At 44.7% G+C, this 11,380-nt stretch overlaps 1 long non-coding RNA gene across 2 annotated transcripts in view; it reads left to right on the plus strand.

Annotated features, from left to right (window-relative positions):
- The window catches only part of LOC147897480 (uncharacterized), a 29,404-nt gene extending 21,356 nt beyond the window's left edge, over positions 1 to 8,048 (plus strand). For both annotated transcript variants that reach the window (XR_015541705.1, XR_015541704.1), the window contains exon 3: positions 7,557 to 8,048. This is a non-coding gene — a long non-coding RNA (uncharacterized LOC147897480). The remainder of the gene's footprint in view (positions 1 to 7,556) is intronic.
- The last annotated feature ends 3,332 nt before the right edge of the window (positions 8,049 to 11,380 follow it).

The following is an 11,380-nucleotide window of genomic DNA, read 5'->3' on the forward strand; positions in this document are numbered from 1 at the left end:
CGTGAAGAAAAGCTGTCTTCACATCCATCTGACATAACTCCATGTCATCATGAGCAACAAGAGCTAACACTGCTCTCAAAGTAGTCATCTTGACTACAGGGGAAAAAATCTCATCAAAGTCAATGCCCTTCTCCTGCTTAAATCCCTTGGCAACCAATCTGGCCTTATACCGAGGTAAAGCATTTGAATCCACTTTGACTTTGTAAACCCACTTGCATGGCAAAACCTTTTTGCCTGCAGGTAGCTGCACCAAGTCCCATGTATCATTCTGAAGTAGGGAGTCCATTTCTGACTGCATGGCTTTCTCCCACTTCTTTTTCTCTGTTCTTCCCATAGCTTCCTTGAAGCTGGAAGGCTCACCACAATCAGTCAGCATGATAAAATCAGCCACATTATTGGCTCCTGGAACAAACCTGGCAGGAGGCCGTTGTGCACGGGTGCTCCTCCTCACAAAATGTTCCGGATTAGGCTGCTGTCCAGCCTGTTCTTCATGCATGACGGGTGGCTGTACCACCATATCTGGCTGTTCTACAGCCCCATCTGTTGGCACATCCAGTGGTGCATCATTGGCAAAATTATCTGGCTGATTTTCAGCCTGTATACCCTCTTGAACAGGGTGATCTGCAGCAGGCTGCTGCTGCATATAAATGGGCATTCTTTGCTGTCCAACATCATCATAAATAACCCTCCTGTATTCCACAGGTTGCACGGGTTCCTTGTGTACACTATCTTCTTTAAAGATGACATAATTGCTGCGTATAATCTTCCGTTTAACGGGATCCCATAACCTGTACCCCATTTCACCTTCGTCACCATAACCCATAAAGATGCATCTGATAGACTTTGGATCCAGTTTGTTGCGCAATTCTTTGCGTACATGAGCGAAGCACTCGCAGCCAAATACACGTAAGTGCTTATATGAAGGTGGCTTGCCAGACCACACCTCCTCTGGCACTTTCAACTCCAAAGCCTTGTTTGGCGACCTGTTAATAATGTGAACTGCTGTTTGCACGGCTTCTGCCCAAAAGCCATGGGGTAATGCAGCATAAGACAACATACATCGAACCTTCTCCTGAATAGTTCGATTCATCCGCTCACTTGCACCATTTTGAGATGCATTATGAGGGGCTGTGAGTTCCTGTTTGATGCCCTTAGCTTGGCAAAACTGCACAAAAGCATGTGACACATACTCACCCCCATTATCGGATCTGAGGCATTTCAGCCTACGACCTGTCCGATTCTCAACCTGAGCGACAAACCTCTTGAAAGCATCTAAGGCATCTCCCTTATGCTTCAAGAAATAGACCCACACCTTACGTGTGGCATCATCAATGAAAGTAATAAAATATTTTGCACCCCCTAGTGATAACTGTGGCATCTCACACAAATCAGTGTGCACTAGATCAAGTGGTGCTCTATTCTGGGGAGATCTCCTCTTATGAGGAGTCACAGAATGCTTGCCAAAAATACAATGATCACAAGTAGGCAAATCTGAAAAAGAGAGAGGCGGCAGATAACCCAAACGTGACAGTTCTTGCATTCCTTTAACAGACATGTGTCCCAACCGGCTATGCCACAATGAAACCTTTGGCAGCTCGGTTATGGCAACAACATGATTACCCACACTGGAAACATAAAGAGGGTACAAGGTATCACTCTTAAAACCCTCAGCCACTACAGTCTGGCCATCAGTAATCACCCATTTGGAATCCCCAAATGTGGTGTGGTAACCACTGTCATCTAATAAGCCAGTGCTAATCAGATTTTTCTTGATTTGCGGCACATGGCGAACACCATCAAGCATAAATGACTGTCCATCAGGAAATACTATCTGTATACTGCCAATCCCTGCAATTTGACATGCATAGTTGTTCCCAAGATGAACAACTCCATGAGTACCTGTGTAGGAAGTAAACCACTCCCTATGAGGAGTAACATGAAAAGAGGCACCTGAATCCAAGAGCCAGGTGTGCATGTCATGGCCATCAATAACCAAAGCATGTGCTATTACAGCAGAAGAGCATAAAACATCATGTATGTCACTGTCACTGTCCTCTGCTGCAACATTCACTGCATCCAAGTCATCTGCCTTGGCCTTGCCTTTGCCTTTGCTTGCATTTCCTGCATCCTTTGTTTCAGCCTTCTTGGCTTTCTGATCCCGTATGAACTTGAAGCACTTCGACTTCACATGTCCCTTCTTGCCACAATAAAAGCATTCAATGTCCTTTTTGCCACGGGACTGACTACGGGATTTGGACTTACTAGCAGATCTCCCCTTCTGCTGAGTCCTGTCTCTGTCCTGTACCTGCAAAGCATTTGAAGACTTGCTGCCCGCATTATTCTTCCTGCTCATCTCCTCCATAAGGAGAGAGCTCTCTACATCAGCATAAATAAGAGTGGCATTCGAGTTTGACAGGGTGGTCTTGAAAGTGTCCCAACTCTCGGGGAGGGTACACAGCAAGAAAGTAGCCTTGAACTCCTCATCAAGGTTCAACCCCTGTGCAATCAGCTGTGTAAAGATAGCATTGAACTCACTCAAGTGTGAGGTCATAGCTGTACCTTCCTTCATGCGAAGATCAACCAGCTTCTTCAGCCAATAAACCTTACTGGCTGAGCTCTTTTGGGCATATAATTCTTCTAGTCTTTGCCATAGACCATAAGAGGTCTTTTCAGCCTGTACATTGAACACAAGAGTGTCTGAAATAGTGAGCATGATTGCTGCCCTCGCGGACAAATCAAGCTCTTCCCAGTCATCAGCTGCCATATCAGATGGCTTGACACCCTTCACCCTTATGGGCTTAGCAATCTTCTTTAACAGAAGTACATTCAAGCACTGTTCTGCCCATAATGCATAGTTATGTGCTCCTTCCAGTTTCTTTATGTTCAGAATTGAAGAATCACCTCCTCCTGATGCCATATCAGATGAGGAAAGTACCTGACTCCCTGGAAGTGAAAAAAGGCTGAATAAAGGTTCTGATTTCTCAGAAAAGGCCTGCTCTATTCTAGAGCCAGAAGCACTCTCAATAGTGCTGTTTTTTACTGTCAGTAAAATCTGCAGCAAAACAGTAAATGTCCCTGCAACTACTGTACCTTCTGACAAACTGTTCTGAGCTCAGAGAGGCATAAAAACAGTAATTTCAGACTGCTGCTGCTGCTCAACAGGTGCTTAACAGTGCACAATCATCTGACAAAACCACCAACACTGCTGTAAACACTGCTGTACTGACTGTACTGATCACTTCTCCCACCTCAGATGAGGTCTTGCACTGAGTTAAATTGCAAAAAAAAAAAAAAAAAACTTGACTAACACCCAAAAAACAGTAAATGATCCTTCAGCCTGTCACAAAACCTGCAACAGTTAATGGGATAAATCCCAAGCAATCACCCTTAGACCAAGGGGAGACAATGCATCTGAAGATCTCTGTCGGTAACCCAAGTGCTATCAAACAAAGTCTGGGCAAAAGCCCCTTGATCTGACAACTGAATCAAGTGGAGGACACCTCAACACTGAGGTAGCAAGCAATATGAAAACTCTCTGACACTTGTACCTGACAATGTGCAATGCATAGACTGCCCCTGTGTACTCAGTAACAACACAAATCACAAGGTACAGACACCAAGAAGAAAATCTTTTGAGCACTGTCAACGATGGGCAGTTAGGGACCGAGTAAACTCGATGCGCCCTGACCAAGCGTGGCTCAACTGAGATTTTCAAAGTGCGTACAAAGAATGTGACCTGCAACAAATGTCACCAAATGCACTGCGGAAACAAAGCAAATGTGTGCTCCCTGGCTACACACTGCCTCAAGGCATATACTGCAAACACATCCAGGCAAAAGCCCTTTGAAATGGTCACCCAAAACTGAGAATTGCACTCAGTAAATGCATAGAAGCTTCTGCAAAACAAGCATCTGACCTTCCTGAATGAAAAGTAACTGCACAAACACCACCACTGTGGCACAAGTCACCTCAAGCGTGAGTGACACGAGAGTACCTGATGTACCTCAACAAATGCACAGTATACTGCTAGAATGCCTCAGGAATATTCCTCTTCCAATCAGAAAATGTGCTGTACTTTTCAGTACCTGCAAAGTACCTGTTGTACTTTTGTCCCTGCAGAGTACCTGTGTACTATCGGTGCACGCTTCCCCCAAAAAAAAATCGAGATTTTTTTGCAGCAAAAAAAATTTGCTGTACTTCTGTACCCTGCTGTCGACGCCAACCGTACTGTACCTGCAGGTTGCCAAGGCTCCCGTACAAAGTTGTACGGCAGTCCGTACGGCTGTACGGACTGTCCGTACAGCTGATGTATGAACGGCTGCAAAAAACACAGCAGCTATGCTGCTGTACTGCAGCAGCTTGACGACGCCCACGCCCGCAACAAAAGCCTGCAGGCCTACGAGAAATGCGCCGCCTGAGATCTGCCGTACGAAATGCGATGCCCTTGGAGGTGACCCGCGAAATGCGCCGCGCAGAAGTCCTGCAGCCCGCGACCGCGCCTTCACTCGTATTCCCCTCGAAAACGCGCCGTCGTACGGCTCTGCGCCCTGGTCCGTACGGTCGTACGGACGACGTACGGCCGTACGGATCTGTCCGTACGTCCGTACGGTACGGATGAGGTAGGCAGTTGAGAGGGGGAGAGAAGGCTTGATAGGCTCTGATACCAGTTGTGAGGGGGAAGAGAAGTGGAAGGGAGCAAGAGAGTGAGAGTGAGAGAGAGTGACACTCTAGTGCGGGTGTGAAGTGATAGTGAGCCACACCACAAACTCACTTATGTTTTATTAGGATTAGGTTTACCCTATGACTGTCTTAAGACAGTCATAGGTGTCCTATCTTTAATTCTTTAATTAAGGGTTGGCAATGTGCCTTTACCCCCAACAACTAGAATATATTCAATCATACAAATTCAGATTTGCGTTGTTCTAAAGTCCAAACTTCTCCATTGGAAATAAAAGAGAAAACAAAAGAGAATAAAAATAAGCTAAGAAAAGTTTTTGAAAAACAAAACGTAGACATACCTAGCAAGCAAGGCAATGCTTATGTCGGCATCAGTGCCCAAGCATAAGCAGCTATACTGGGCTTCTAAAGACCCGCGGAGTCTCTTGGGCGAACCCAGTGCTTACTAAAATACATCAATTAAATAAAAGGGAAAGATAACAAGAAACAAAGAAGAAAGGAAGAAGGTGACTAAGCAAAAATAAAAAAACATATCAAGAAGGAATAAAAGTATCTATCTCTTGGGTCGACTAGATCAAGCCTCCAGGTCGGTCCTCTTGGCCTATTCATAGGGCCAAGCTCCTCCCTTTTCTAGCATCCACTAGAGCCTTTCCTCACTTGTATCATTGGGTGTTTCCCTTGCTCTATACATAGTTATCATTGCCTCTATCAGTGTCTACTCTCTCTCTCTCTCTCTCTCCAACACCTCCAGAGCAGTTTATTTTTAACGGATCACCAGTTGAGATTGTCTCGTCATACACGTACCTGGGGGTTCTATTCTCTGGACCCATCTTCACGATGAGACCGGCGATGTAAGCCCGCTTGAGCAAAGGTTATACCTCCCTTGCCTGATTGCAGAGACAGTGCTTCCACTCACATTTTCAAGACCCACGGACAAGGGTTCTCCTTTTCGACTCTTTGGTATGACCTGTGGGCATGTGCATCAGCCCTTGTTGGGGGCCAGACCTATTAGAGGTAGAGTGGACTCGAGTTGAGACTACAAGCTCTCTTGTTGTCATGGATGATCCACACTAAGCTATCTGTTGCCCACCAGATCATTCTGTCTGAGTTCGGGGCATCTCCATTGCAGCTAGACGCGACATTCCAGACTATCAATTATCTATCCCGCATAGAGTGGATACAACCACTATAATTGGTTCGTCATGTATGTCATCCAAATTCTTAAGTTGATTTTAATTATGAATGGGACACAATGAATTCGAAAATTGATTATAGGAGAGTGGATTGCTAGTCCTATGGTCTACACCCATTGTCGGGTGCTGATGATGTCATTGGGGATGTCATAATAGCTAGTCCCTACTATGCGTGATAAGGGTTTGCCTTGTGGGAATTTGTCATGAGGTTGAAAGTGCACTATTCTGTTTTTAAAGGATGAGTTTTGGCATGTTCATGCATTCATCTAGATATATATAGTGGTCTAAATGAGTTTTGGCATGTTCCTGCATTCATCTAGATATATATAGTGGTCTAAATGTTGATTCTAGAGGGGTCGATGCAACCTATGTTGGGCCACGTAGCAGACGCCTCATGGAATGCAAGAGTGCACTAGGTGCGGGGGATCCCAAACGTCGCCCCCTAGCCATGCAAAGCTCTCTCCCCCCCAAAAAGTCCCAGGAGAGAGAGAGGGAAAGAGAGAGAGAGAGGAAATGGGCCAATATATCTTAGGCCCCCAAGTTTACACAGTTGCTTATGGGATTTTGATTCCCATTAATACACGTGTCCAGCAGCCGCGAGCTCCCCATGAACACCACTCCACATGCCAATGAGGGGTGAAGGCCACCACCTCCAACGCCCCTCTGTGAACAACCCCCGAGGCAAAGATGTGGGGCACAACCAAACCTGGTCATGGTCAACGACACAAGGCCGGACCAATCAACTAAGGCAAGCCCACCAAACCACCATTGAGTAGCCGCCGCCAAAGCGCACGGGAGGATCACATGCGTCAAGGAGTTGGGAGCCGCCGCCGCCGCCGCCAAGACAAATGAGTTGCACTTCAATGCCGCCGCATATTGTGACAACTCCACCGCCGCCACGAGTAGCAACGGCTGTCAAGCACGTAGGCTGAGCTTGTTCTAATACTAGCGTTGGGCCTCACAGTAGACGCCATGTGGCTCACAGGAGCGCACCAGGTACGGGGGGTCCCAAGCCCCACCCCCTAGCCATGCAAAGCTCTCTCCCCCCAAAAACGTCTCGGGGGGGATGAGAGAGAGAGAGAGAGAGAGAGAGAGAGAGAGAGAGAGAGAGGAAATGGGCCAATGTATCTTAGGCTCCCAAGGTTACACAATTGCTTATGGGATTTTGATTACCATTGATACACATGTCCAGCAGCCACAAGCTCCCCATGAACATCACGCTCCACACGCCAACGAGGGTGAAGGCCATAATCTCTTTGTTTATTTGACGTATTTTAGTAAGCACTGGGTTTGCCCAAGAGACTCCGTGGGTCTTTAGAAACCCAGTATAGCTGCTTATGCTTGGGCATTGTTGGCGACATAAGTGTTGCTTTGCTTGCTAAGTATGTCTTCCTTTTGTTTTTCATAAAAGTTTTTGTTTACCTCTTTTTTCTTCTTTTTTCTTCTCTCTTTCATTTTCTATGTAGATTTTTGGCCTTTAGAACAACAAAAAATCTAAATTTGTATGATTGGACATATTCTAGTCTTACAAAGGTATATATTTAACATAGGATTGTTTTCTATTCGCCCTTCTAATGTACAGCATGTTCAGGAGTTTTAAGAAATATATTCTGTATCAGGAGAATGATTTGTAGCATTTGACATCATTTTTCAATTGAGAAAGTTGGTTGTGTGTCTTCTGTCCAGATGATGACGATGGCACCTAATGCAGTGTTAAAGTTTGTGAACCCCTGCGCACCATATCACAGCTGATATTATGGCCTCTGCACTGTGTTGAGATAACTTTGATGCAGCACTTTACTGTGGTATTTTGAACAATTTACTGAGGTGGAAGCCGTGCTGCTCTTCAGTTTATAGTATCATGTAGGTTTAATCCTCTTTGCCCTTGGGCTTCATGTGTACCAGGCTATATTTTATACTCTTCGCACTCTGTTTGAGCAGAAAGAGTCACTTATGTAGACAGATGAGTTTATAATTGCCCTTATACACATAGTGAAAAAGAAAGGAGAGAGAGAAACAGATAAAAATGGTTCTTGAAATTTCCCACAAGGGGTAATTCCTGTGGTAGCTTTAAATTTCATTTACATTCTTGGCTTGCAAGGACTGCTGAATGGGGCATTTCCCACAGCTGGTCTGTAAACAGCAGTGATATGTTTTAATGTTGTGGAAGCTTTCTCATCTCCTTTCCAAATTCTGTTGAGACCAGTATTGCAGGACACTGATTGCATATAAATGAGAGATTCATGTGTGGGGATGTAACATTGTATAAGTGATTCCATCTGGAAGGACAACTTTACGCTGCCAGACTTGTCTTTTGGAAATCACCATTCGATAATGGGAACTTCAGGTTCATGTCTGAATCCCCCTCTTGTATATATTCATGCTTCTGCAGGCAACCTGAAGCTTAATGTAGTGTTGAAGGCAACAGGAATCAAGCTTTCTGCAAGCATTGGAGGTGCCTGAGAAACAGATGTTTTGGCTTCCTACCTCTTTTAAGGGTAAGGAGAATATGTGCACATCAATAGATGGAGGAGAAAACGCAAGATGGTCCATAAAAGGGAGAGCAAGAGGGAATTGCATCCTTGGTAGCTAGGGTTAGGAGGAAGCACATAAGAGTCTATAAAGGGGAGAGCAAGGGTAGAATAGGAACCTCTCAGGGGACAAAGATGCAGTAGGGAATCTTGTAGTGGTCGAGTAGAGCCAAATGAACATGTGGACACTAGTGAATTCAAAGGGGCAGTGGTGCATTAAGATGGTGATGGCTGCCAGCATTATGGTATGGAACATGTGGGTTGCGCGTTGCAGCTTGGTGATGGGCGAGCACTCTGTTTCACCCGTCGCCACTCAGGTCGCCATATGGCAGGATATCATCTATACCCTGTGTGCTACTTGGGAGTGCAGGACATCGGGATCTAGAGCAACTGTCGAAAGGTGGGCTCGTTTTCACAAGGCTTGGCCTATAGGTACGAGGGATTTGCTGGTTGTATATCCCCCCCTGCCCTCCCCCTCCCCCCCCCCAAAAAAAAACCCACTCTTTGGTTGTGAGATTCTTGAGGCAGCGAGCTGGTTTTCTAGAAACATACTAGCTCCCTTGCAGTTTTTCTTTTTTATGTTCTCGAGAAACAGACTAGCTCCCTTTCAGCCAGTTTTCTTTATTATGTTCCCATGCAGTGCCTCAGGCATTGCTGATTTTGTATGGTTGTTTTTTCAAGCATTAATAGAAAGTTATTTTCTCTGGCAAGAAAAAAAGATGGTGGTGGCTAGCATATAATAGATTGATAAGGTGCTTATTTTCATAATGACATCCTTGTAGACTCATGGGAAAGCAAAATACAAGTATTTGAAGAGGATTAGAGGAAGATGGAAAAAAGTATGGTAGTTTGGGTAAAGCCCCCCACCCTGCGTGTCCCCTTCCAACCAACCACCACCACCACCACAATCTAGAGGAGTGCATTGCTATGTGAAAGGCTGTTATCAAGCATTGTGCTACAATAAGTTATTATCTTGTAATGGAGCTTCTCCATTGCTTCCATGTTTTATGTACCAGGAGGTCAACCATAAGCAACCCACCTTAAAATGATCAAAACACAATGTGATTCACTCATTAAAGTATGCAAGGAAGGTTGATCACAAAGGTCTGTCTCCATTTCTTCCTCTTCTTTGGTTTCCTTGTCAGTATTCCATGGCTTGCCTCCCACATCTTACTGCATTTATCTTCCAATGGAAGAGGATCTTGAATTAATAATGCGGGTATGGTACTGTTTCTAAATGCGGCCTATCATGAGATTGCCACATCTTCTGGTCGGCCTATGTAATGTTGTGATGAATCCATTAGGTTGTAGCTATAGAGGAAGAAGGAAGATTTTGGAGTTGCTTATGATGTAGGTATGGTACTGTTACTAAATGCGGCCTATCATGAGACTCCCACATCTTCTTTTGGCCTATGTAATGTTGTGATGAATCCAAAAGGTTGTAGCTATAGAGGGAGAAGGAAGATTTTGGAGTTGCTTGTTGTTGAGATGATTTGGCTATCGTAGGATCCTAATACAAAGCAAATAGGTCAAAAAGTGGATACTTTGAATCATAATTTCTAAAAAGATCTTTAAAATGTCTCTTTTGACTTGTTAAAGCTACGAGGAAAGATAGAACTAAATTTTGATAAGAAAGGATATGGTTAAAATTGGGGATAAAAATAGTATCCCAAACTTGAGCTTTTATCATCAGTGTGGTCTCTCATGAGGATCGATGGAAAGGTTAGTAAAGGCTGGGAGTTCAAAATCTGAGCTTACAATCGTGTATTGTGAGGATTTGGCCAAAGCACACTAATTTCCATTTTATTGATTCGCTTCGAGAGTTTAATTCCTTTGAGGTCTTTCAATGTCATTGTTCCTTGCTCGTCGAGGGTAGGGCTTAGTTACAATCACTCTTTTTCCAAAGAGAAAATTGGTGGCATTTGTTTACAAAATCAAGGCTGCACCCGCTTGCTATATTCTCTCTCTCTCTCTCTCTCACACACACACACACACAGTTTTCAATTCATCATCTGGGGTAGGCCTATTGAATGATTTATTATCATTCACCTTGTATAATTCAATAGGGTTCGATCCATTCTCGATGCTGTAGTACCCGGTGTTGAGCTACAAAGCATTTGGCGTGGAAGATGCCCTCTCTGATACTTCGAGGTATGCTTGGCATACAACACCGATAAGTGATGCGACTAGATTTGTGGCCACCACCCTAGGGGTAGCAGAGCATGGGATCGAGAGGGCTTGGTGAGGGGCAGGTAGAGACCCCGATCGAGAGCAGCCCCCCCATTATACATTTTTATGATGCACGGGTGCGACTTGTTGCTTTACAACGTAGATCTATCCTATGAGATCACCCATCAATCTCCGTGGATGAGGATCTCACCTCCCTAGAGGTAGAGGAGAGATGCACTTTGTTACAACAGTGAGATTAGGTCCACAAGGATGGGAAGTGGGTGGTAGTACGAGATGCGACTCCTTATAGGCACTTGTCGAACACAGGGCCCCTCTCCCACATAGGGGGATGGGGTCTATCGGACTCAGACATCAGAGAACCTATCTTGCATCATTTGGAATTGTAATGGTACCTTATGGTTGGAACTAAGGAAGTTCTACTTGGTGCTTGGATGCAAAGAACGAGCATTGTACTATCACGGGGTTGTGTGGCAAACCTCTATGGATGATCTCTGAAGACACGGAAAGAGTGTGTATAGATCGTAGGAAGATAGGTGATTGAGCGTGAGCAAGTTAATACATACAATGCAAGAGAGATTGAGTTTACAAGATCAATATGCAAACTAGGCACTTGTATCATCAAAGAAGTACTTGTATTACTTGTATCATCATCAAAGTACTTGTATTACCAAAGAGAGGATTGGATCTTGTGAGAGAGAGAGAGAGAGAGAGGACTAACTAATCTAACCTACGGAGTCTAGCTTACGGGCAACGGGATAGCTACGATGTCATCCTAGGCAGATCTTTCAT

The sequence above is a fragment of the Dipteris shenzhenensis genome, chromosome 10 (assembly GCF_047967505.1).
Source record: "Dipteris shenzhenensis isolate YYH24624 ecotype China chromosome 10, Dip_SZ_1.0, whole genome shotgun sequence".
Classification (NCBI taxonomy): Eukaryota; Viridiplantae; Streptophyta; class Polypodiopsida; order Gleicheniales; family Dipteridaceae; genus Dipteris; species Dipteris shenzhenensis.